Genomic DNA, 25,867 nt, shown 5'->3' with positions numbered 1-25,867 from the left:
CTCTCTCTGCCTGGCTGAAGCTACTAATAGACTGCTACTGACTTCAGAGCCATGAAGTAGTTAAAGATGAGTTTAACTCAATATATTTTTATATTGAGTGTATCCTATATACCAAGTGTTACTTGTATTCTAAAAATAATAAAGTGAATTATAGAGTTGCTTAAATTTTAGAGTTGTGTTGTCCAATACATGTTGCTATTGACACTTTAAATATGGTTAGGCCAAACTGAGATTGCTGTAAGCATAATGGGTTTAAAAGACTTAGTATTGACAAAGAATATAAAATATTGCATTAATATTTTTATATTGATTGCATGCTAGGGCGCCTGGGTGGCTCAGTTGGTTAAGTGTCCAGCTTTGGCTCATGTCATGATCTCATGGCTTGTGAGTTTGGGCCCTGCATTGGATTCTGTGCTGACAGCTCGGAGCCTGGAGCCTGCTTTGGATTCTGTGTTTCCCTCTTTCTCTGCCTTTCTCCTGCTCATGCTCTCTCTCTCTCAAAAATAAATAAACATTAAAAAAATTTATATTGATTGCATGCTGAAGTGATATTATTAAAATTAATATATCCAACTTACACGGGATCCAGATATATGAAATGAACCATGACCTTTGAAATAAGTTTGATTAATATATTTGAGAACTAAGAAAACAAGAAAGAGAACCTCAGCTGATAAAGGGAAATTATAAGAAAATCAAATGGAAATTCTAAAATAGAAAATATAAAAGTGAAATTAAGAATGCTGAAATATTGTATTCATTCATCTCTTCAGTAAATACCTAAAGAAATGCCTATATACTACCCAAAAGAGGTAATAGCAGAATGAATCAAACCGCACTACTCAAAATACTCTAAAATGGATAAATTGTGGTATATTCATAAAATGGAATACTAGACAGTATTAAAATTCAGTAACAACATACATGAATCTAACAAACACAATATTTTGTCAAAGAATTTATATAAAAAATAATGTACTATTTGATTCTATTTATATAAAATTCAAAAATAACTAAAAGTAATCTGTAACGTCAGAAATTAGGATAAAGTTATCTTTCAGGAGAAGGAAGAGGGTCATGAATGGGAGGGGACATAAACAGGGCTTCTAATATGCTTATAATACTGTTTCTTGATCTGCATGGTACTCACAGAAATGTGTTCACTTACTGGTAATTCCTCAAGCTGCATATTTAGGATTTGTAAATGTTTCAATATGTATATTAAAAAAGTTTATTATGATATCATTTATGATTTAATAAACATCAATACAATTTTTATTTAAATAAAACAAAAAATCTCCACTTCTTTTTTGCCTACAAATACAGCTACTAAAAAAATTAAGTGACAACTCAGATTCATATTTCTATTGAATAGCACTGCTCTAAAGGAAAAAATTACCATAAATCATTAAGTAGGAACATCATCTAAATTATGTAAAATGTTATAATTGATATTTTTTTAGTACAATGGAAAATTAAGAAGAAGTCCAAGAATCCATCATGAAAAGATTGAATTTGCTCTGTATTCTAAACCATGGGTAAATTTGAAAATTACCTTGTAATTGTGAAGGAAATACAAAAGTCAAGAGCTACCTTTCTTTTCCCACCTCCATCCCTGAAGCCAAATAAAGCCAATTCTTGGCAGATTTGTACTCACAGAAGTGAAAAACACCTATAAACTCATCATACCAAAAATAATACTACTCCTGGAAGTAGGAGTAGACCCTAATATACTGATGTAGAAATCTTTTCCAAAACATGTTTCCTAAATTTTAAGGACTTCTATGTTAGTACACTTTTGTGTGCAGTAGTTTTATTAATATGAACCTTCTGACTAATCACTCTCTAGGCAGAGATAGTAATCCTTAGCTCTTTTTTATTCAATTTCATTGAGAAACTGTGGGTAATGTATTCCCACATTCCAATTATACCAACCATAGAAAAATAGAATATATTCATACTGATCTCTTATAGCACTTGTTTCATCTCAGACTCTCATTTCAAAATGTCATTCTTCTTATTCCCTTGCTCTCTAATTTCTGGTTGACAAACCTCACTAGCTCCATTATGTGTGAGCTTATGTCAAATCCTAACCCCCATTCTACCTGCTCTTATCTTGAAATTTGACAGCTCATCACAACTATCTGCAACTCTCTTCATAAGAGTCTGCAACTCTCAAGATAAGTCAACAGCATGGAATATAAGACTCTGATATATGTGTATTTTATTTATAAGTGTAAAATATTAATTAAGTAACAGACACAGAAGTTCTTACCAGCACTGATGCCATGGAACCAGACTTTGTAGCAGTGTAGAAACAAAACAGAAAAGGAAGGAGAGGTGAAAACCACAATTTCTCAGAGCCTTGTTTTGTGCCAGAAGCAGCCCATGCAAAAAATCTCCATTTTATACATTTGGAAATAAAGTATCAGATTAAATATGTATCACTGGGAATAGGCTTCAAACATAGGTCCCTTTAACTCTTAACCACATGCCCTTCTCTTTCCCTTTATCACTTGTTAGTACACTGAAACACATATTTGTGTTTTTGGAAAATATGTTCAGAATCAGTTTTAGGGGTAGAAAAATAGTAATTTGTTAGATCAAACTTCCAACCTTTAGACAATTCATTTTTAGCAATAAAGAACAAATTTTACAATGTATGTTTTGTTCAAGATTTTGCCTGAGATGATCCAATATCTAGTACATATGGACAACTAAAAATGGCTTCATCCTACTGATTAAATGAAACAAAAGCTTTTCATAATTTGGTAGGCACAACCTATTAATTTATCAACAGGTTTGGGCTTCTTAGAGTTGTTCAAATAAACTGTTTGGTTTTAGTACATGTCTAAGTTGTAGTACAAGTAAAATTACCTTCATGCTAAACATAGATAATGCAGAGCTCCAGCTCTAGGAGAAATAAGATCTAGTGACCACCTTTTGGAAGATAGGAGGTATAGAGAATTGACTTGGGGGAGATATAACTGCAGGTAAGGTGTTGGGGAAGGGGCCCTGCTTACAGAGGCTACCACAAAGTATTATAAGCAGCAGAATACAAAATCTGAACTTTTAGAAGTCCACTACCATGGGGGACATGCCTGGTGGCAAAACTGGATGGAGTCCCAGGAGTGACAGCATAGTCTGAGGATGCACTGGGTCATAAGATAAATGGGTGGTGCCAATGTGTTGCACCATTCCCAGGCACAGAAGTGGGGATTCTGGTTGAGGGCAGCAAGCCAGGGTAAAATCTTTCTAATTTTCTATAAACTCTGAACTGCTGTATAATTGTGAAACTGCTTTCCCTGTGCAGGCTGGCAAACAGGAAAATGTGTTGACACACTCCCCTAGAGGAAATGTGCTGGTCCACACTGCAAGAATCCCTAAAACTTGGAGTTTTGAAAGTTAGTAGTGTTACTGGACACAGGAAGGCAAGAACAAGGTTTGGATGGAAACCAGGGACAGAAGAGAGGTGATTTTTCTTCTATGAGAATTCCTGGAGAGTGGAGGGTACAAATTTCCACCTATGGAACTAGAGACTAGCATGCTGCCATATTGATTCCTCTCATCAGTGCTAAAAACCCTCAAGGAACAAAATGTAAGGTCCTAGGAGACCTTAGCTGCATACACCATGCCCCACACATCTGCAATGCATGGGAACATTTACACTACGACAAGTACCCCTGACAATCAGTGCAACAGGCCCCTCCCCCAGATTACCAGCACAAACAACTCACTCACACCAACTCTATTGACCATACAGAGCTGAAAAGCTTCAGCCCTACAGGAAATAGGATCTAGCTTCCTTTTTACCTCATTTATATTTTTACCTTTATTTTTCATTTATTTTCTTATTTTTCTAATTCATGTATTATTAATATATTCTTAAGTATATATACACATACATACATATATTTGCTTATTTTCATAATATTTTATTTTATTTTTATTGTTTTTATTTTAGGATCTAAATTATTTTATTATTATTAATATTATTTTTATTTTTAAAATTTACATCCAAATTAGTTAGCGTGTAGTGCAACAATGATTTCAGGAGTAGCTTCCTTAATGCCCCTTACCCATTTAGCCCATCCTCCTCCCACACCCCCTCCAGTAACCCTCTGTTCTCCATATTTATGAGTCTCTTATGCTTTGTCCCTCTCCCTGTTTTTATATTATTTTTATTTCCCTTCCCTTATGTTCATCTGTTTTGTCTCTTAAAGTCCTCATATGAGTGAAGTTATATGATTTTTGTCCTTCTCTAACTTCACTTAGCATAATATCCTCCAGTTCCATCCACATAGTTGCAAATGGCAAGATTTCATTCTTTGTGATTGCCGAGTAATAGTCAAAAGTATATCTTCTTTATCCGCTCATCCATCGATGGACATTTGGGCTCTTTCCATTCTTTGGCTATTGTTGATAGTCCTGCTATAAACATTGGGGTGCATGTGTCCCTTCGAAACAGCACACCTGTATCCCTTGGATAAATACCTAGTAGTGCAATTGCTGGGTTGTAGGGTAGTTCTATTTTCAGTTTTTAAGGGACCTCCATACTGTTTCCAGAGTGGCTGCACCAGCTTGCATTCCCACCAACAATGCAAAAAGGATCCTCTTTCTCCGCATCCTCACCAACATCTGTTGTTTGCCTGAGTTGTTAAGGTTAGCCATTCTGATGGTGTCAGGTGGTATCTCATGGCGGTTTTGATTTTTATTTCCCTGATGATGAGTGATGTTGAGCATTTTTTCATGTGTCGGTTCGCCATCTGGATGTCTTCTTTGGAGAAGTGTCTTTCCATGTCTTTTGCCCATTTCTTCACCAGATTGTTTGGGTTTTTTGGGGTGTTGGGCTTGATAAGTTCTTTATAGATTTTGGATACTAACCCTTTATCTGATATGTCATTTGCAAATATCTTCTCCCATTCTGTCAGTTGCCTTTTAGTGTTGCTGATGGTTTCCTTTGTTGTACAGAAGCTTTTTATTTTGATGAGGTCCCAGTAGTTCATTTTTGCTTTTGTTTCCCTTGCCTCCATAGACGTGTTGAGTAAGAAGTTGCTACAGCCAAGATCAAAGAGGTTTTTGCTTCCTTTCTCCTCCAGGATTTTGATGGCTTCCTGTCTTACATTGAAGTCTTTCATCAATTTTGAGTTTATTTTTGTGTATGGTGTAAGAAAGTGGTCCAGGTTCATTCTTCTGCATGTCCAGTTTTCCCAGCACCACTTGCTGAAGAGACTGTCTTTATTCCATTGGATATTCTTTCCTGCTTTGTCAAAGATTAGTTGGCCATAAATGTGTGGGTCCATTTCTGGATTCTCTATTCTGTTCCATTGATCTGAGTGTCTGTTCTTGTGCCAGTACCATACAGTCTTGATGATTACAGCTTTGTAGTATAGCTTGAAGTCTGGGATTGTGATGCCTCCTGCTTTGGTGTTCTTTTTCATGACTGCTTTGGCTATTTTCTGGTTCCATAAAATTTAGGATTATTTGTTCTAGCTCTGTGAAGAATGCTGGTGTTACTCTGATGGGGATTGCATTGAATATGTAGATTGCTTTGGGTAGTATTGAAATTTTAACAATATTTGTTCTTATCCAGGAGCATAGAATCTTTTCCCATTGTTTTGTGTCTTCTTCAATTTCTTTCATAAGCTTTCTATAGTTTCGGTGTATAGATTTTTTACCTCTTTGGTTAGATTTATTCCTAGGTATTTTATGGTTCTTGGTGCAACTGTAGATGGGATCGATTCCTTGATTTCTCTTTCTGTTGCTTCATTGTTGGTGTATAGGAATGCAACCGATTTCTGTGGATTGATTTTATATCCTGCAACTTTGCTGAATTCATGAATCAGTTTTAGCAATTTTTTTTTGTGGAATCTTTTGGGTTTTCCATATAGAGTATCATGTCATCTGCGAAGAGTGAATGTTTGACCTCCTCCTGGCCGATTTGGATGCCTTTTATATCTTTGTGTTGTCTGATTGCAGAGGATAAGACTTTCAATACTATGTTGAATAACAGTGGTGAGAGTGGACATCCCTGCCTTGTTCCTGACCTTAGGAGGAAAGCTCTCAGTTTTTCCCCATTGAGGATGATAGTAGCGTTGGGTCATTCATATATTGCCTTTGATCTTGAGGTATGCTCCTACTATCCCTACTTTCTTGAGGGTTTTTATCCAAAAAGGATGCTGTATTTTGTCAAATGCTTTCTCTGCATCTATTGAGAGGATCATATGGTTCTTGTCCTTTCTTTTATTGATGTGATGAATCACGTTAATTGTTCTGTGGATATTGAACCAGCCCTGCATCCCAGGTATAAATCCCACTTGGTCGTGAATAATTTTTTAATGTATTGTTGGAGCTGGTTGGCTGATATCTTGTTGAGGATTTTTGCATCCATGTTCATCATGGAGATTTGTCTATAGTTTCCTTTTTAGTAGGGTCTTTGACTGGTTTTGGATCAAGGTAATGCTGGTTTCATAGAACCTGTTTGGAAGTTTTCCTTCCATTTCTATTTTTTGGAACAGCTTCAAGAGAATAGGTGTTAAGTCTTCCTTAAATGTTTGGTAGAATTCCCCTGGAAAGCCATCTGGTCCTGGACTCTTGTTTTTTGGGAGATTTTTGATTAGCAATTCGATTTCTTTACTGGTTATGGTCTGTTCAAACTTTCTATTTCTTCCTGTTTCAGTTTCGGTAGTGTATATGTTTCTAGGAATTTGTCCATTTCTTCCTGATTGCCCATTTTACTGGCATGTAATTGTTCTTAATATTCTCTTATTATTGTTTTTATTTCTGTTGTGTTGGTTGTGATCTCTCCTCTTTCATTCTTGATTTTATTTATTTGGGTTCTTTCCTTTTTCTTTTTGATCAAACTGGCTAGTGCTTTTTTAATTTTGTCAATTCTTTCAAAGAACCAGATTCTGGTTTCCTTGATCAGTTCTATTGTATTTTGGTTTTGATAGCACTAATTTCTGCTCTAATCTTTATTATTTCCTGTATTCTGCAGCTTTTGGGTTTTATTTGCTGTTCTTTCTCCAGCTCTTTAAGGCATAAGGTTAGGTTGTGTATGTGAGATCTTTCTTCCTTCTTTAGGAAGGCCTGGATTGCTATATACCTTCCTCTTATGACCACCTTTGCTGCATCCCAGAGGTTTTGGGTTGTGCTGTTATTTTCATTGGCTTCCATATACTTTTTAATTTCCTCTTTAACTTCTTGGTTAGCCCATTCATTCTTTAGTAGGATATTCTTCAGTCTCCAAGTATTTGTTACTTTTCCCATTTTTTTCTTGTGGTTGATTTTGAATTTCATAGCATTGTGGTCTGAAAATATGCACGGTATGATCTTGATCTTTTTGTACTTGCTGAGGGCTGATTTGTGTCCTAGTATGTGGTCTATTCTGGAGAACATTCCAGGGGCACTGGAGAAGAATGTATATTCTGTTGCTTTAAGATGAAATGTTCTGAATATATCTGTTAAGTCCATCTGGTCCCATGTGTCATTCAAAGCCATTGTTTCCTTGTTGTTTTTTTGATTAGATGATCTGTCTATTGTTGTGAGTGGGAGTTGAAATCTCCTACTATTATGGTATTAGTATTAATGAGTTTTTATGTTTGTGATTAATTGATTTATATATTTGGGTGCTCTCACATTTGGCACATGTTTACAATTGTTAGGTCTTCTTGATGGCTAGACCCTTTAATTATGATATAGTGCCTTTCTTCATCTCTTTATAGAGTCTTTATTTTAAAGTCTAGCTTGCCTGATATAAGTATGGCTACTCCAGCTTTCTTTTGTTGACCATTAGCATGATAGATGGTTATCCACCCCCTTACTTTCATTCTGAAGGTGTTTTTAGGTCTAAAGTGGGTCTCTTGTAAACAGCATATAGATGGATCTTGTTTTCTTTTCCATTCTGTTACCCTATGTCTTTTGATTGGACCATTGAGACCATTGATGTTTAGAGTGAGTACTGAAAGATGAATTTATTTCCATTATGACGCTTGTAGAGTTGGAGTTTCTGGTGGTGTTTTCTGGTCCTTTCTAATCATTGTTGCTTTGGTATTTATTTATTTATTTATTTGTATTTTTATCTTTTCTCCCCTCAGAGAGTCCCCCCTAAAATTTCTTGCAGGGCTGGTTTAGTGGTCATAAACTCCTTTAATTTTTGTTTGTCTGGGAAACTTTTTATCTCTCCTTCTATTTTGAATGCCAGCCTTGCTGGATAAAGAATTCTTGGCTGCATGTTTTTTCTGATTCAGCACAGTGAATATATCCTGCCACTTCTTTCTGGCCTGCCAAGTTTCTGTGGATAGGTCTGCTGCAAACTTGATCTGTCTTCCCTTGTAGGTTAGGGACTTTTTTTTCCCTTGCTGCTTTCATGATTCTCTCTTTGCCTGAGTATTTTGTGGATTTGACTATAATATGCCTTGTTGATGGTCTATTTTTGTTGAATCTAATGGGAGTCTTCTGTGTCTCCTGGATTTTGATGTCTGTGTCTTTCCCCAGGTTAGTAAAGTTTTCCACTATGATTTGCTCACATAACCCTTCTACCCTTATTTCTCCTCCTCTTCTGAGACCCCTATGATTCTGATGTTCCTTTTTAATGAGTCAGTGATTTCTCTAATTCTCAAATCATGCTCTTTTGCCTTAATCTCCACTTTTTTTCTGCTTTGTTATTTTCCATAGGTTTGTCCTCTATATCACTGATTCTCTGTTCTGCCTCATCCATTATTGCTGCTGCGGCATCCATTTGTGATTGCAGCTCAGTTATAGCATCTTTTATTTCATTCTGACTAGTTTTTACTTCTTTTTTGTTCACAGAAAGGGATTTTAATCTATTTTCGACTCCAGCTAGTTTTCTTATTATTGTGATTCTAAATTCTAGTTCAGACCTCTTGCTTGTATCTGTGTTGGTTAAGTCCCTGGCTGTTGTTTTTTCCCACTCTTTCTTTTATGGTGAATTCCTTCGTTTTGTCATTTTGAAGGGAGAAAAGGAATTAATGAGGTAGAAAAAATTAAAATTAAAAAAACTAAAATTAAAAAATATTAAAATTAAAAAATTAAACACACACAAAATCAAATAAATGATGCTAGATCCTAGGTGTGTTTTGGTCTGGGTATTGAAAGTGGCTTGATAGAGAAAAAAGGGGAAAAAAGAAAAAAAGGAAATTATTTCAAATTTGAAGAAATGAATACACTGAAGTAGACTAAAATGAAATGATGGAAGTAAATTAGAATTTGAAAAAATTTACACAAAAGTGAAAAATATAGTTGAAAAAAATTGAAAAAATATATTTTTAATAAAAGTTAAAGATAAAAATGAATTTTTTCTCTTTCTGTATTCAAGAAAAAGAAAAGAAACAAAGAAGAAAAAAGAAAAAAATTAAAATAAAGGAAATCATTTGAAAATTTGAAAAAATGAATACACTGAACTAGACTAATATCAAATGATGGAAGTAAAATAGAATTTTAAAGGATTTACACAAAAGTAAAAAATATAGCAAAAAATTGAAAAATATTTTTAATAAAAATTGAAAATAAAAATGAATTTTTCTCTTTATGTATTCAAGAAAAAGTGAAGAAATCAAAAAGAGAAAAAAAGAAAGAAAATTGAATAGATGGACCTGCTAACAGACTGAAATACAACTGAAAGTACTTCATTTTTCCCCTAGAAGTCAGACTGTGAAGCACTTTATAGTCCATAAACTAAGCAGGCAGTGAGACTTCTGTTCTTGAAGAGAGAGGTTGACCCAGTTGTGCGGGGCTTAGTGTAATGGCTCCATTCTCCACTAGATGGCCCTGCTAGCCTACTGGGGTGGATTGTTGTGGTGCTTGTAGGTGCGCATGCACATGCATGGGAGCAGTGAAAATGGTGTCATCCAGCTACCCAGTCTCTAGTATTGGAACTCTGTTCTCCCCGATCAGCAATCATGCACCAATCCTTTGTATTCAGCTTTTGTCCACTCCCTGCTTCTACACTGTGACTGAACTCCACATAGTGCCTCTCTCCTGAGTTCTGTTTCAGATGCGGCTGTTTTCCCCGGGCCCTTACTTCTGAGGGAACATGGCTTTGAACCATTCTGCCCCTTTGTGGAGAGTCTCACTGAGCAATGGCCAAATGATGGCTGCATCCAGGAAAGTTTGTGTTACTGCTGATGCCCAGAGACTGCAGTCAAGTGCCAGGCCACTCCAGAAAAAGTTTACAAGATAGTGTAGCAGATTTCAGGGATTATGGAAAATCACAACACATATCTGGCACCAGGCTTTACCCTTAATGACCTTGTTCTAGTACCAGTGAATGTGGCTGTTTTCTGGGGTTTTCTGGGCCCAGGTTTCCTCACAGCCTCTACCAAATGTTCTTCTGGCAGTGGAACTGCTTCTTCTTGTGTGGCCTGAGAACCCCTTGGACCCCACTCTGCTCCTGGGGATTCTCCCTTCCCACCAGAGCACTGCCAGGTATTGAACTGTGGAGTTGAAGACTCTGCACTCCCCCTGTTTACAGTCTTAATGGAATTTAAACCCTCTCCTTTCTCCTTTTTCCCTTTTTAGTTCAGTCCCTGTGGCTGTTTCCAAGTTTCCACTTTCTCTCCATCTGCTTTTGGGGAGGGGTGCTTTTCCCATATTCTCCCCACCATCTCTGTCCTCTCTCCATATGTAAAAAGCACCTCCTTGCCATCCGTGGCTTCTCTCACTCCAAGTTCACCTCTCTGCGCTGTGTACCTGCTAAATTCTGTGGTTCAGATTGTGTAGATTGTAGTAATTCTCAGATCCATTTTCTAGGTGTGAAGGATGGTTTAGTGTTGGTCTGGCTGTATTTCATGAATGGGAGACATACAAAAAACTTCCATGCTGTTCTGCCATCTAGGCTCCTCCTTGTTTTCAATTATTTAAGTTAAAGTTAGTTTTATTTATTTATTTATTTATTTATTTATTTTTTTTTTTAATTTTTTTTCCCAACGTTTTTTATTTATTTTTGGGACAGAGAGAGACAGAGCATGAACGGGGGAGGGGCAGAGAGAGAGGGAGACACAGAATCGGAAACAGGCTCCAGGCTCCAAGCCATCAGCCCAGAGCCTGACGCGGGGCTCGAACTCACGGACCGCGAGATCATGACCTGGCTGAAGTGGGACGCTTAACCGACTGCGCCACCCAGGCGCCCCAAGTTAAAGTTAGTTTTAAAACACAGCATAGTCTTGGCTTCAGGAATAGAACCCAGTCTCTTACTTATGACATCTAGTACTCATCCCAAAAGTGCCTTCCTTAATGCCCATCATCAATTTAACCCATCCCCCTACCAATTCCCCTCCAGCTAACCTCAGTTTGTTCTCTGTATTTAAGTATTTTTTATGTTTTTTTTCCTTCTCTGTTTTTATCTTATTTTTCCTTCCCTTACCCTATGTTCATCTGTTGAGTTTCTCAAATTCCACATATGAGTGAAATTATATATCTGTTTTTCTCTGACTTATTTCACTTAGCATAAAACCCTTTAGTGTTATCTACATTATTGCAGATGGCAAGATTTCATTCTTTTTCATCACTGAGTAGTATATACCACTTCTTCTTTATCCATTCAACAGTCAATGGATATTTCTGTTCTTTCCATAATTTGGTTATTATTGATATTTCTACTATAAACATTGGGGTGCATGTGCCCCTTTGAATCAGCATTTTTGTATCTTTTGGATAAATTCTTAGTAGTGTAATTACTGGGTAGTAAGGTAGTTCTATTCTTAATTTTTTGAGGAACATCCATATTGTTTTCCAGAGTAGATACACCAGTTTGCATTCTCACCAATGGTGCAGAAAGGTCCCCTTTATCAGCATCCTAACCAACATCTGTTGTTTCCTGAATTATAAATTTTAGCCATTCTGATATTTGTGAAGTGGTATCTCATTGTGGTTTTGATTTGTATTTCCCTGATGATGAGTTATGTTGAGCATCTTTTCATGTTTCTGTTAGCCATCTGGATGTGTTATTTGCAAAAGTGTCTATTCATGTCCTCTGCCAATTTCTTCACTGGATTATTTGTTTTTTGAATGCTGAGTTTGATAAGTTCTTATAGGTTTTGAACACAAACCCTTTATCGAATATGTCATTTGCAAATATCTTCTTACATCCCATCATTTGCCTTTCAGTTTTGTTGATTGTTTCATTTACTGTGCAGAGGCTTTTGATATTGTTGAGGTCCTAATCATTTTTCTTTTATTTCCCTGGCCACCAGAGATATGTCAAATAAGAATTTGCTGTAGCCCAGGTCAAAGACATTGCTGCCTGTTTTCTCCTGCAGGGTTTTGATGGTTTCCTGTCTCATATTTAGGTCTTTCATCCATTTTGAATTTATTTTGTGTATGGTGTTAGAAAGTGGTCCTATTTCATTCTTCTGCAAGTCACTTTCCAGTTTCCCAGCACCATTTGCTGAAGAAAGTGTCTTTTTTTTTCCATTGGATACTCTTTCTTGCTTTATCAAAGATGAGTTGGCCACATATCTGGGGGTCCATTTCTGGGTTCTCTATTCTGTCCCATTTATCTGTTTGTTTTTGTACCAATACTATACTCTCTTGATTACAGCTTTATAATACAGCTTAATGTCTGGAAATGTGATGTCTCCACCTTTGTTTTTCATTTTCAACATAACTTTGGCTATTTAGAGTATTTTCTGGTTCCATCCAAATTTAGGATTGTTTGTTCTAGCTCTGTGAGGAATGCTAATGTTATTTTGATAGGTGTTGCCTTCAGTGTGTAGATTATCTTGGGTAGTATTGATATTTTAACAATATTTGTTCTTCCAGTCCCTGAGCATGGAATGTTTTCCCATTTCTTTATGTCTTCTTCAATTTCTTTTAAAGGATATAGATTCTTTTAACAAACAAAGAAAATCATACCCAGGATCTAGATGTGTGTGTGTGTGTGTGTGTGTATGCACTTTATTTATTTATTTATTTACTTATTTTTTCTTCTTTCATTTTCTGGAAAAAAAATGACAAGTAGAAATTCACCACAAAAGAAAGAATGGGAAGTAGATATTATAACCAGGTAGTTAATCAATACACATATAAGTAATATATCTGAATTAAAGTGAAAAGAATTATTATAAGGATACTATATGGGCTTGAAAAAAGCATGGAAGACACTAGAGAATCACCTTCTGCAGAGATAAAAAAAAAAACTAAAATCTAGTCAGGCCAAAATTAAAAATGCTATAATCCAGATGCAAACCCAAAGCGGGAGCCATAAAAATGAGAATGGACGAAGCAGAGGAGTGTATCAGTGATATAGAAGGTAAAATTATGGAAAATAATGAAGCTGAAAAGGAGTAGGAAACAAAAGTAATGGACTGCAAAGGTAGACTTCGGAAACTCAGTGACTTATTAAAACAGAATAACATTCATATCATATTCTTCCCAGGAGATAAAGACAGAGAAAAAGAAGATGGTTAATTTGGAAAAAAAAAAAAACATATAGCTGAAAACTTCCTTAATCTGGTGAAGGACTCAGATTCTAAATCTAATATGCACAGAGACTCCCATTAATTCAGCAAAAGCCTACTATTGTCAAGGCACATCATAGTCAAATTCACAAAATACAAGGGCAAGGAAGGAATCCAGAAAGTAGCATGGGAAAAAAAATCCTTAATATACAAGGAAAGACAGATTGGGTTTGCAGATCTGTCCACAGAAACTTGAAGGCCAGAATGGAGTGGCAGGATATATTCAATGTGCTGAATGGGAAACATACACAGCTAAGAATCCTTTATCCACCAAGAGTGTCATTCAGAATAGGAGGGAAAAAGACTTTCCCAGAAAAACAAAAACTAAAGGAGCTTTTGACCATTAAACTGCCTCCAAAAGAAATTTTAAGGGGTATTCTTTGAGTAGAGAAGTGGAGAGAAAAAAACAACAAAGCAACAGAGACTAGAAAGAACCAGAGAACATCACCAGAATCACAAACTCTACAGGTAACACTGGCACTAAATTAGAACCCTTGAATAACCATTCAGAAAGTAAATGGACTAAATTCTTTAATCAAAAGATATGGGGTATCAGAATGGATTAAAAAAACAAAACAAAGAAAACCCCCCAAAAAACAAAACAAAATAAAACAAGACCCATCTATATGCTGCCAACGAAAGACTATTTTAGAACTAAAGACATCTGGAGACTGAAAGTAAGGGGATGGAAAAACATTTATCATGCTAATGGATGCCAAAAGAAAGCTGTGAGTAGCCATACTTATGTCAGACAAACTAGATTTTAAACCAAAGAGTGTAACAAGAGATGAAAAACAGCATTATATCATAATTACGAGGTCTGTACATCAAGAAGGTCTAACCATTGTAAATATTTATTCCTCCAACTTGAAACATGCAAATAAATAAATCAATTAATAACATACATAAATAAACACATTGATAATACAATAATAGGAGGGGACCTTAACCCCCCACTTACAACAATGGACAGATCATTTAAGCACAAAATCAACAAAGAAACATTGACTTTGAATGACACCCTGGACAGATGGACTTAGATATATATTCAGAACATTTCATCCTAAACCAGCAGAATACACATTCCTTTTGAGTAGACATGAAATATTCTGCAGAATATATCACATACTGGGACACAAGTCAGCTCTCAACAAACATAAAATGAGAAGATACCATAGGCGTTTTCAGACCACAATGATTTGAAACTTGAAGTCAAACACAAGAAAATATTTAGAAAGACCACAAATACTTGGAGGTTGAAGAACAACATACTAAAGACTGAGTGGGTTAAGCAAGAAATCAAGGAAGAAATTAAAAAAAATACATGGGAGCTAAAGAAAATGAAAACAGTCTAAAACCTTTAGGATACAGCAAAGGTGGTCATAGAAGGGAAGTATAGTGCAATACAGGTCTATCTCAAGCATCAAGAAAAGCCTCAAATACATGAGTAACTATCAACCTCAGTGGGCTGTGGACCTGGAGTGGCAAAGGATCTGAGTAAAAGAGACGACAGTACAGTGAGGCCCAGGGGACCCCAAGCCAACAGCCTGAGGTACCAAGGTTTATTGTATATCTTCTTATATACATTTTCAGGAAAAACAGACCGACAATGATTAACAACAGAAGCTTAGCAAAGCATGTAAACAATGTACATCTGATTCAGCTATCGTATGTATCCTGCGTAGGAGTGCAGTCTTGCAGATACATATGTTCTGATAAGAATCTTTACCATAGAAGCAAAGACAAAGAAGGGAGTAAATGCACTCTGCTATATACAGCTGGCTTCCTTTAAGTTAAGCATCCCCATCTGAGTACTAAAGAACAAACCACATTTCCGGAGGGCAATTCACTCAAGTCCTTATGGGTTATTTTTAACCTTAAGATCTCGAGTTTTCTCAGAGATCTTGGAGCCTGAATGAATATGTGCCTTTGGTCATTGTGGTTTTCTTGTTCCCACAAGTAACCTTACACCTTAAGGAGCAAGAAAAGGAATAGAAAATAAGGCTTACAGCCAGAAGAAGGGAAATAGTAAATATTAGAGCAGAAATAAATGATACAGATAAACAAATAAAACAAAAAACAGTGGAACAAATCAACAAAACTAATAGCTGGTTCTTAGAAAAAATTAATGAAATATATAAGCCCGTAGCTAGACTTATCAAAAAGAGAAAGGAACCAAATAAATTCATGAAAGAAAGAGATCACAACCAACACCATAGAAATAAAAACAATAACAGAATATGATTAAAAATTAAATGCCAACAAAACTGGGCAACATGGAAGAAATGAACAAATTCCTAAAAACACACAAACTACCAAAACTGAAACAGGAAGAAATAGAAAACTTCAACAAACCCATAACCAGGAATGAAATCCGTTTGAATCAGTTATCAAAAATCTCCCAACAAACAAGAGACCTGGGCAGACGGTTTCCCAGGGGAATTCTACCAAACATTTAAATAAGAGTCAATACTAGGGCGCCTGGGTGGCTCAGTCGTTAAGCGTCCAACTTCGGCTCAGGTCATGATCTCATGGTCTGTGAGTTCGAGCCCTGCATCGGGCTCTGTGCTGACAGCTCAGAGCCTGGAGCCTACTTTGGATTCTGTGTCTCCCTCTCTCTCTGGCCCTCCCCCATTCATGCTCTCTCTCGGTCTCAAAAATAAATAAACATTAAAAAAAAATAAGAGTCAATACCTTTTGTTCTCAAACTGATCCAAAAAATAGAAATGGAAAGAAATCTCCCAAATTCCTTCTAGAGGCCTGCAATACCTTGATTCCAAAACGAGAAAAAGATCCCACTATAAAGGAGAATTACAGGCCAATATCCGTAATACACATGAATGTAAAAATTATCAATGAGACAATAGCAAATCAAATCCAACAGTGAATTTAAAGAATTATTTAATACAATCAAGTGGGATTTATTCCAGGCAGTGGGTTGTTTGAATATTTACAAATCAATACACAAATTACACCATTTTAATAAAAGAAAAAGTACCATATGATCCTCTCAATAGATGCAGAAATATCATTTGAGAAAATACAGCATCTATTCTTTATTAAAACCCATATCAAAGTAGGGATAGATTGAACATACCTCAACATCATAAAAGCCATATATGAAATACCCACAGATAATATCCTAAATGGAGAAAAAAACAGATTTTCCTCTGTGGATAAGAACAAGACAGGGATTTTCATATTCAACATTACTATTTAACATAGTACTGGAAGTCTTAACCTCAACAAGCAGACAACAATAGCAACAACAACAACAACCAACGGCTTCCAAATTGGCAAGGAAGATGTTAAAATTTCACTCTTTGCAGATGAACCTAAACTCTATGTAGAAAATCTGAAAAACTCCACTAAAAATTGCTAGAATACATGAATTCAGCAAAGTTGTAGGATATGAAATCAATGTACAGAAATCTGTTGCATTTTTATATACCAATAATGAAGCAGCAGAAAAAGAAATCAAAGATCCAATGACAGTTGCAATTGCACAGAAAGAAATAAGATACCTAGGAATAAACTTAACCAAATAGGTAAAAGATCTGTACTCTTAAGCTATAGAAAGCTAATGAAAGAAATTGAAGAGGACACACGCACACACAAAATGAGAACTGATTCCATGCTTGTGGTTTGGAAGACAGACTTATTAAAATGACTATACTACCCAAAGCAATATATACAAATAATGCAATTCTTATAAAAATACTATCAACATTTTTCAAAGAGCTAGAACAAACAATCCTAAATTTTGTAGGGAACCACAAAAAGAAACTGAATAAAGTAATCCTGAAAAAGAAAAGCAAAGCTGGAGGCATCACAATTCTGGACTTCAACATATATTACCAAGCTATCTTACAAACCTATAGTCATCATGACAGTATGGTACTGGCACAAAAACAGACATAGATCAAGGGGACAGAATAAGAAACCTAGAAATGGACCCACAATTATATGATCAACTAATCTTTGACAAAACAGGAAAGAATATCCAATAGAAAAAGACAATCTTTTCAACAAGTGGTGCTGGGAAAACTAGACAGCAACATGCAAAAAAAAAAAAAAAAGAAAAGAAAGAAATTGGACCACTTTCTTACACCATGCACAAAAGTAAATTAAAAATATATCAAAGGCCTAAATTTGAGACAGGGAACCATCAAAATCCTAAAGGACAACACAGCAGCAACTTCTGATTTTGGCCATAGCAACTTCTTACTAGACATATCTCTGAAAGCAAGGGAAACCAAAGCAAAAATGAATTATTAGGACTTCATCAAGATAAAAAGCTTCTGCGCAGGGAAAGAAATGATCAACAAAACTAAAATGTAGAGGCACCTTAGTGGCTCAGTAGATTAAGTGTTTGATCCTGATTTCAGCTCAGGTCATGATCTCATGGTTCATGAGATTGAGCCCTGTGTGTCTGCCTCTGTGCTGACAGCACTCAGCTTGGGATTCTCTCTCCATCTCTCTCTGTCTCTCACACTCCCGCTATAAAAATAAATAAACTTAAAAAATAATAAAAGGCAGCCAACAGAATGGAAAGGATATTTACAAATGGCATATCTAATAAAGGGTTAATATCCAAAATCTGTAATGAATTTACCAAACTCACTTCCCAAATACCAAATAATCCAGTTAAGACATAGGCAGAAGACATGACTACACATTTTTAAAAGAAGACCTACAGATGGCAAACAAACACATGAAAAGATGTTCAACATCACTTATCATCAGAGAAATACAAATCAAAATCACAATGAGATACCACTGCACACTTGTCAATTGGCTAAAATTAACACAGGGAACAACAGATGTTGGCGAGGATGTGGAGACAGGGTAACCCTTTTGCACTGTTGGTGAGAATGCAAACTTGTGCAGACACTCTGGAAAACAGCATGGAAGGTCCTCAAAAAGTTAAAAATCAAACTACCCCACAACCCAGCAATCTCACTACTACGTATTTAACAAAAGTATACAAAAAATATGACTTTCATAATGTTGAGGTTTTTTTTCCTTTTCTATGTACTTTCTTGAGGGTTTTTATAAAAAATGATGCTGTATATTGTCAATTGCTTTTTCTGCATCTATTGACATGATCATAACATTCTTATTCTTTCTTTTATTAATGTGGCGTATCACATTTATTGATTTGTAAATATTGAACAACCCAGGATTAAATTCCACTTGATCATGGTGAATAATTATTTTAATGTACTTGTTGATTCGATTTGCTAGTATCTTGTTGAGAATTTTTGCATCGATGTTCATTGAGGTATTGGCCTGTAATTCTCTTCTTTAGTGGGATCTTTGTCTGGTTTTGGAAATAAGGTAATGCTGGCTTCATTGAAGGAGTTTGGAATCTTTCCTTCTATTACAGTGTTTTGGAACAGTTTGAGAAGGATAGGTATTAATTCTCCTTTAAATGTCTGGTAGAATTCCCCTGGGAAGCCATCTGGCCTAGGACTCTTATTTGTTGGGAGAGTTTTGATAACTGATTTAATTTCTTTGCTGGTTATGCACCTGTTCAAATTTTCTATTTCTTCCTGTTTGAGTTTTGTAGTGTGTGTCTAGTGTTTTGTCCATTTCCTCCAGATTGTCCAATTTGTTGGCATATAATTTTTCATAGTATTCTCTTATAATTGTTTGTGTTTTTGTTGTGTTGGTTGTGTTCTCTCCTTTTTCATTCATGATTTTATCTATTTGGGTGCTCTCTTTTTTCTTTTTGAGTAGTCTGGTAGGGCGTTATCAATTTGTTTTTGTAAAAAAAATCAGATCTTAGTTTCATTGATCTGTTCTACTTTTTTGTTGTTTTTGTTGTTTCTATATCATTATTTCTGCTCTAATATTTATAATTTATCTTCTGCTGGCTTTGGGATTTACTTGTTGATTCTTTTCTAACTCCTTAAGCATGAGTTTAGGTTGTGTATTTAAGACCTTTCTTGCTTCTTGATATAGTCCTGGATTGCAGTGTACTTTCTTCTTAGGACTGTGTTGCATTCCAAAGGATTTGGACTGTCATGTTTTCATTTTCATTTGCTTTCATGTATTTTTTAAAAAATTTCTTCTTTAATTTCCTGGTTACCCCATTCATTCTTTAGTAGGATGTTCTTTTTTAAAAATATTTATTTGAGAGAGAGAGAAAGGGAGAAAGAACGAGTGGGGTAGGAGCAGAGAGAGATGGAGACAGAATATGAAGCGGGTTCCAGGCTCTGAGTTGTCAGCATAGAGCCTCCTTGCTTGCAGTGGAGGAGTTTTGGCCCATTAACTGGGTGTGCTTTGGATTGTTTGTTAAAGTAACCCTGGAAAAAAAAGGGGGGGTGGTTAAAAAAAGAAAAAGGGAGAGAGAAAAATGAATTTGAACAACCTTGACAACAACAAAAACAACAAACGGAGACTCAAAAATCTGTAAGTCTGATTCCAAAGGGAAAAAAAAGGAAAACATAGAAAAAAGAAAAGCAGAAAAGAAAAAAAAAAAGGAAATTGAAAAGTATACAAAATCCTGATCCAAAAAAAGAGACAAGGAAATGAAAAACAAAAAGCAAACAAAACAAAACAAAAACCAACAAATAATGATCTATGAACCTGATTCCAAAAGAAAACAAGAAGAAGGAAAAGAAAAGGAAAAGAAAAAAAAGTCTTCTGTTTGTGCCTGGGGGTTGCTGGCTATAATGGTCTGGAGAAGAGGGCAGCTGCATTGACCCAGAGTCAGTCTTGCCCCAGTAAATAAGCAGTTTCCAGGAATGGAGGGGAAGGGTTTGGTGTAAGTGGGTCCCGCCTCCACTTGAGGCTTCTATGTTCTCTCTGAAGCCCTAGCATGTTGGTGTTGGGGGGAAAATGGTGCCACCCCCATCTCTTGTCTTGGGTCCATCTAAAGTCCTGCTGTTCAGGCAGCCCTCACAGAATATCAAGGACAATAAGCACACCTTTCACCACAACTCTCCTGCGTTTTTTATTTGGCCTTGCTCTGGGATTCAAAACCCAGGCTTAAAGGACCCAGCAGAGTGCGGATCTGCTCTCCTCCTCTGGAGTAGAGCCTCTCCACCCTGTTGATGAAAGCCCTTTGCCTGGCACCTGCAGGGTCTTTTGTCTTTGAGGAAGAAATATACCCTTTTCCAAAAGTACTCCAGGAAAGGAACTGTTGTCTCCCTGTGTACGCTGAGGTCTCTACACCACCCTAGGCACTCCAGGGCCAGCTTCCTCCTCCTCAGGCTCCTGTGCCACAGCTCTTCTCTGGAGAAAGTTGCACACTTCCAAAATCCCAGAGTTTAAGCTCCAAAAGCAACTTTGCAAACTTGCTGGGACACTCAGTTCTTCCTTCTCCCCAGTCTGTGGTCCAAAGAGGTTTTCTTTTTGTGCTATTATGATGATGCCTTATCTCAAGCCCTCTCTTTCTCTTCCTTTTGTCTCTCCATGGAAAGAATTCCCTTGCCTCTGTGGTGCCATCATTTTTCTCTTCCCCAATTCATCTCCACACACCTTGTACCTGCCAAGCTGTCTCACTCCAACTGTGGAGACCCTCTGCCACTTTCTAGGGTGGCAGATCAATTTCTAGGGTATGCCAAGTAATCTGACCTCAATACAGCTGCGTTCGAGAAAAGAGGTAAGACCAGGGTCCCCCTACTTCTTTCTCCACCATCTTAACTCCTCCCTTAGATGAGCATTTAAACAATATTAATTATTGCAATCTATGAACAGTATATTTTTCCATTTATTTGTTACTTTTTAAAAAACCGATGTCTTCTAGATTTCAGTATAGAGATTTTTACTTCCTAGTTTAAACTTATTTCTTGGTATTTTATTGTTTTTCATGCTATTACAAATGGAATCATTTAATTTCATTTTAGATAATGTTTTGTTTGCACATGGAAATGACACTGTTTTTTTGTATGTTGATTTTTTATCCTGTATCTTTACTGAATTCATTGATCAATTCTGACAGTTTACTAGTGCAGTTTTTAGGATTTTCCATATGTAAAATCATGTCAACTGCAACTAGACTATTTCTTTTTTTATTGTTCTTTCTCCAGCCTAATTGCTCTGGCTATAACTTCTAGTACGATGTTGAATTAAAAGGGTGAGAGTGGGCAGAGTTGTCTTACTCCTGATCTTAAAGACAAAGTTTTCAATGTTTCACTATTAAGTATGATGTTATATTTTTAAGATGTAGTCCTTATTATGATATTGAGGTATGTTCTTTCTATACCCAATTAGTTGAGTTTTTATCATGAATGGATGCTGAATTTTTAAGGCTTTTTTGCATCTATTGAAAAGATCATACGATATTTTTATTTTATTTTATTACTATGATTTTGACATTTATTGATTTGCATATGTTGAAACATCATTGCATCCAAGGAATTAAGTTCACTTGAGATTAAGTGAACATTAATCCCAAGGATTAATGGATTAAAGGATTAAGATCCCTTTTTCTGTTGAATCAAGATTTTGTGGAGAGTTTTGAATTTATATTTATCAGGGATATTGGAGTTTTATTATAGAGCCTTTAAATGACTTTAGTATCAGAGTTATGCTTGCCTCATAAATTAAGTTTGGGAGTGTTTCCTCTTTTTCAATTTTTTGGAAAGTGTGGCATTAATTTAGAAAGAAAAAGTGGCATTAATTTCTCTAAATGTTTGATAAAATTCAGCAGCACAATCTTCTGACCCTGGGATTTTCTGTTTTGGAAAGTTTTTGATTACTGATTTGATCTTATTCATTAAGATCAGATTTTCCATTTCTTTCTGACAATCTGATAGGTTGTATGATTCATGGATTTTATTCATTTCTTCTAGGTTGTCCAGTTTGTTGGTGTCTAGTTATTCACAATCTCTTATGATCCTTTGTATTTCTGTGGTATCAGTTTGTAATGTCTTATTTCATTACAATTTTACTTATTTGGGTCCTCTTTTTTTTTCTTGTAGTACCTAATCTTTATTTTGTTTTGTTTTTCTTCTGCTAATCTTGGGCATCATTTGTTTTTCTTTTTCTAGTTCCTTGAATTGAAAGTTCAGTTGCTTAATTAGGATTTCTCTTATTTTTTTTACGTTTATCAGTATAAACTTCCCCCTTAGTACTGCTTTTGTGGCATCTCATTAATTTTGGTATGTTGTATTCCATTTTGATTTGTCTCAAGATATGTTTTTATTTCCCTTTAGTCAATCAATCAATCAATCAATCATTCTCTGGGTGTTAAGAAGTGTGTTGCTTAATTCCAATATATTTATAAAGTTTTCAGTTTTCCCGTTACTGATTTCCAGTTTCATACCATGAAAAAAGTGGTTAAGAAAAGATACTTGGTATGATTTCAGTCTTCGTAAATTTAGTATGACTTGCTTTATTGGCTAACATACGATCATCCTAAGAAATGTTCTGTGTGCACTTGAAAAGAATATGCATTTTACTATTGCTGGTTAGAATGTTGTGTATGTTTGTTAAATCCATCTGGTCTATAGGGTTGTTCAAATTTGCTGTTTTGTTATTGGCTTACTGTTTGTATAAATCTCCACTCTAAGAGTGGGTATTAAACTTTCCAACTATTATAGTGCTATTTCTTCTTTTAGTTTTATTAATATTCACCTTATATATTCAGGTGCCACAATATTAAGTGCATAAATATTTATAATTGCTGTATCTTCTTGATGGATTGACCCCTTTATTATTATATAAGAACTTTCTTTGTCCTTCTGACCATTTTCAACCTAAAGTCTATTTTACCTATAAATACACTTACCCCTGTTTTTTTTAGGTCACTGTTTGCTTGAAATATCTTTCCCTATCTTTTCACTTTCTTTCTGTATGACTTTATAGCTAAAGTAAGCTAATTTCAGGCAGCATATCACAACTTTTAAATTCACTTAACCATTCTAAGTCTTTTAATTGGATAATATATCCATTTAACTTCAAAGTAATTATTTATAGGTAAGGACTTACTATTGCCATCTTGTTAATTGCCTTCTATTTATTAGATCCTTTTTCGTTGCTTCTTACCTTGCTCCTTTTTTTTTCTGTGACATGATGACTGTCAAGGCTGTATTCTTTGACTCCTAAGTCATAATCTTTTGTGTAATTGCTAATGCTTTTTCATTTGTTACCATGAAGCTTACATAAAATATCTAATAATAATAAAATCCTTTTTTAAAAATCATAACAAATTTAGCATTGAAAGCATACATTAAACTTTACACTATTCCCTCTCCCTACTCACATTTTCTAAAGTTTTACACTTAAGTTTCAGTTAGTTAACATAAAGTGTAGTATTAAGTTGCGGGTGTACAGTATACAGATTCAACACTTGCATACAACACCTGGTGCTGATTACAACAAGCACATTCCTTTTTTTTTTTTTTTTTGCCAAAAATGACTATTTTATTGCTCAATACTTTTTTTGTTTTACTTTATCTTTCTATTTTTAATTGCAGTACAGTTGGCATATAGTTTCAGGTGTACAACAGTGATTTGACAGTTAGAAACATTATAAAGTGCTCACGACAAGTGTAGTTACCATCTGGTTGTTGTACAAAGTTATTACAGGGCTGCCTGGGTTACTCAGTTGGTTAAGTGTCTGACTTTGGCTCAGGTCATGATCTCACGGTTGGTGAGTTTGAGCCTCATGTCGGGTTCTGTGCTGACAGCTCAGAGCCTGGATCCCACTCAGATTCTCTGTCTCCCTCCCTCTATGCTCCTACCCTCTTGTGCTCTCTCTCTCTCTATCAAAACTAAATAAACACCAATAAAAATTAAAAATACTATTACAAAATTATTGACTATATTTCTTATGCTGTATTAGTCATCCCTGTGACTTTTTAAATTTAAATTTTAGTTAACATACAATACAATATTCGTTACAAGAGTAGAAATCAGTGATTCATTATTTACGTACAACATCCAGTGCTCATGACAAGTGCCCTCCTTTAGTACCCATCACACATTTGTTCATCTCACACCCAGTTCCCTCTCTCAACCCATAGTTTGTTTTCTCTCATTAAGTGTCTCTTGCGGGTTGTTTCCCTTTTTTCTCTCCACCAGCCCTCACATGTTCAGCTTCTTTGTTTCTTTAATTCAACATATGAGTAAAATCACATGGTATTTGTCTTTTCCTGATTGACTTACTTCACTTAGCATAACACATTCTAGCTCTATCCACATCATTGCAAATGGCAAGATTTCATTCTTTTGGATGGCTAATATTGCATTTTGTGTGTGTGTGTGCATGTGTGTGTGTGTGTATATATATCTCACAATTCTTTACCTATTCATCACTCAGTGGAAATTTGGGTTTTTTCCATAGTTTGGCTATTGTTGATAAAGCTGCTATAAACACCAGACTGCATGTACCACTTTTTGAACCTGTATTTCGTATCATTTGAGTAAATATCTAGTACTGAAATTGTTGTATCATAGGGTAGTTCTAGTTTTAGTTCCTTGAGGAAGCTCCATACATTTCTCCAGAGTGGCTCCATCAGTTTGCATTCCTACCAAGAGTGCAAGAGGGTTGGTTCCCCTTTGTCTGAATCCTGACCAAAACCTGTTTCTTGTGTTGTTAATTTTAGCCACTCTGACAGATGTGATGTGATATTTCACCATGGTTTTGGTATTATCATACTTCCCTGATGATGAGGGATATTGAACATATTTTGATGTCTGTTAGCTACCTGGATGCCTTTGGAAAGGTGTCTATTCATGTCTTATACCCATTTCTTAACTGGATTATTTGTTTTTGGGTGTCTAGTTTTCTAAGTTTTTTATGGATTTTGGATACTAACACTTCATCAGATATGTTATTTGCAAATATCTTCTCCCATTCCATAGATTGCCTTTTAATTTTGTTAATTTTTCCATCATTGTGCAGTTTTATCTTGATGAAGTCCTAATAGTTCATGTTTGTTTTCATTTCCCTTGAGTCAGGCAACATGCCTAGTTAGAAGTTGCTATGGCCGAGTAGAAAGACATTGCAGGCTCAGTTCTCCTTTCTCACATTTAGGTCTTTAATTCTTTTTGAATTTATATTTATACATGGTGTAAGAAAATGGCCCAGTCATTATTCTGCATGTTGCTGTCCAGATCTCTTAACACAGTTTGTTGAAGTGATTGTCCTTTTTGCATTTGATATTCTACCTTGTTTTGTCAAAGACTAATTGATCATATAGTTGTGGGTCCATTTGTGAGTTTTCTATTTTGTTCCATTGATCTATGTGTCTGTATGCCAGCACCAGAGAGTCTTAATGACTACAGCTTTATAGTACAATTTGAAAAATGGAATTGTGATGCCTTCAGTTTTGTTTTTTCTTATTTCAGGATTGCTTTGGCTGTTTGGGGTCTTTTGTGGTTCCATACAAATTTTAGGATGGGTTGATCTAGCTCTGTGAAGAATGATGGTG

The sequence above is a fragment of the Panthera onca genome, chromosome B4, assembly GCF_046562875.1.
Source record: "Panthera onca isolate mPanOnc1 chromosome B4, mPanOnc1 haplotype 2, whole genome shotgun sequence".
Taxonomy (NCBI): domain Eukaryota; kingdom Metazoa; phylum Chordata; class Mammalia; order Carnivora; family Felidae; genus Panthera; species Panthera onca.
This window is presented reverse-complemented; position numbering follows the sequence as displayed.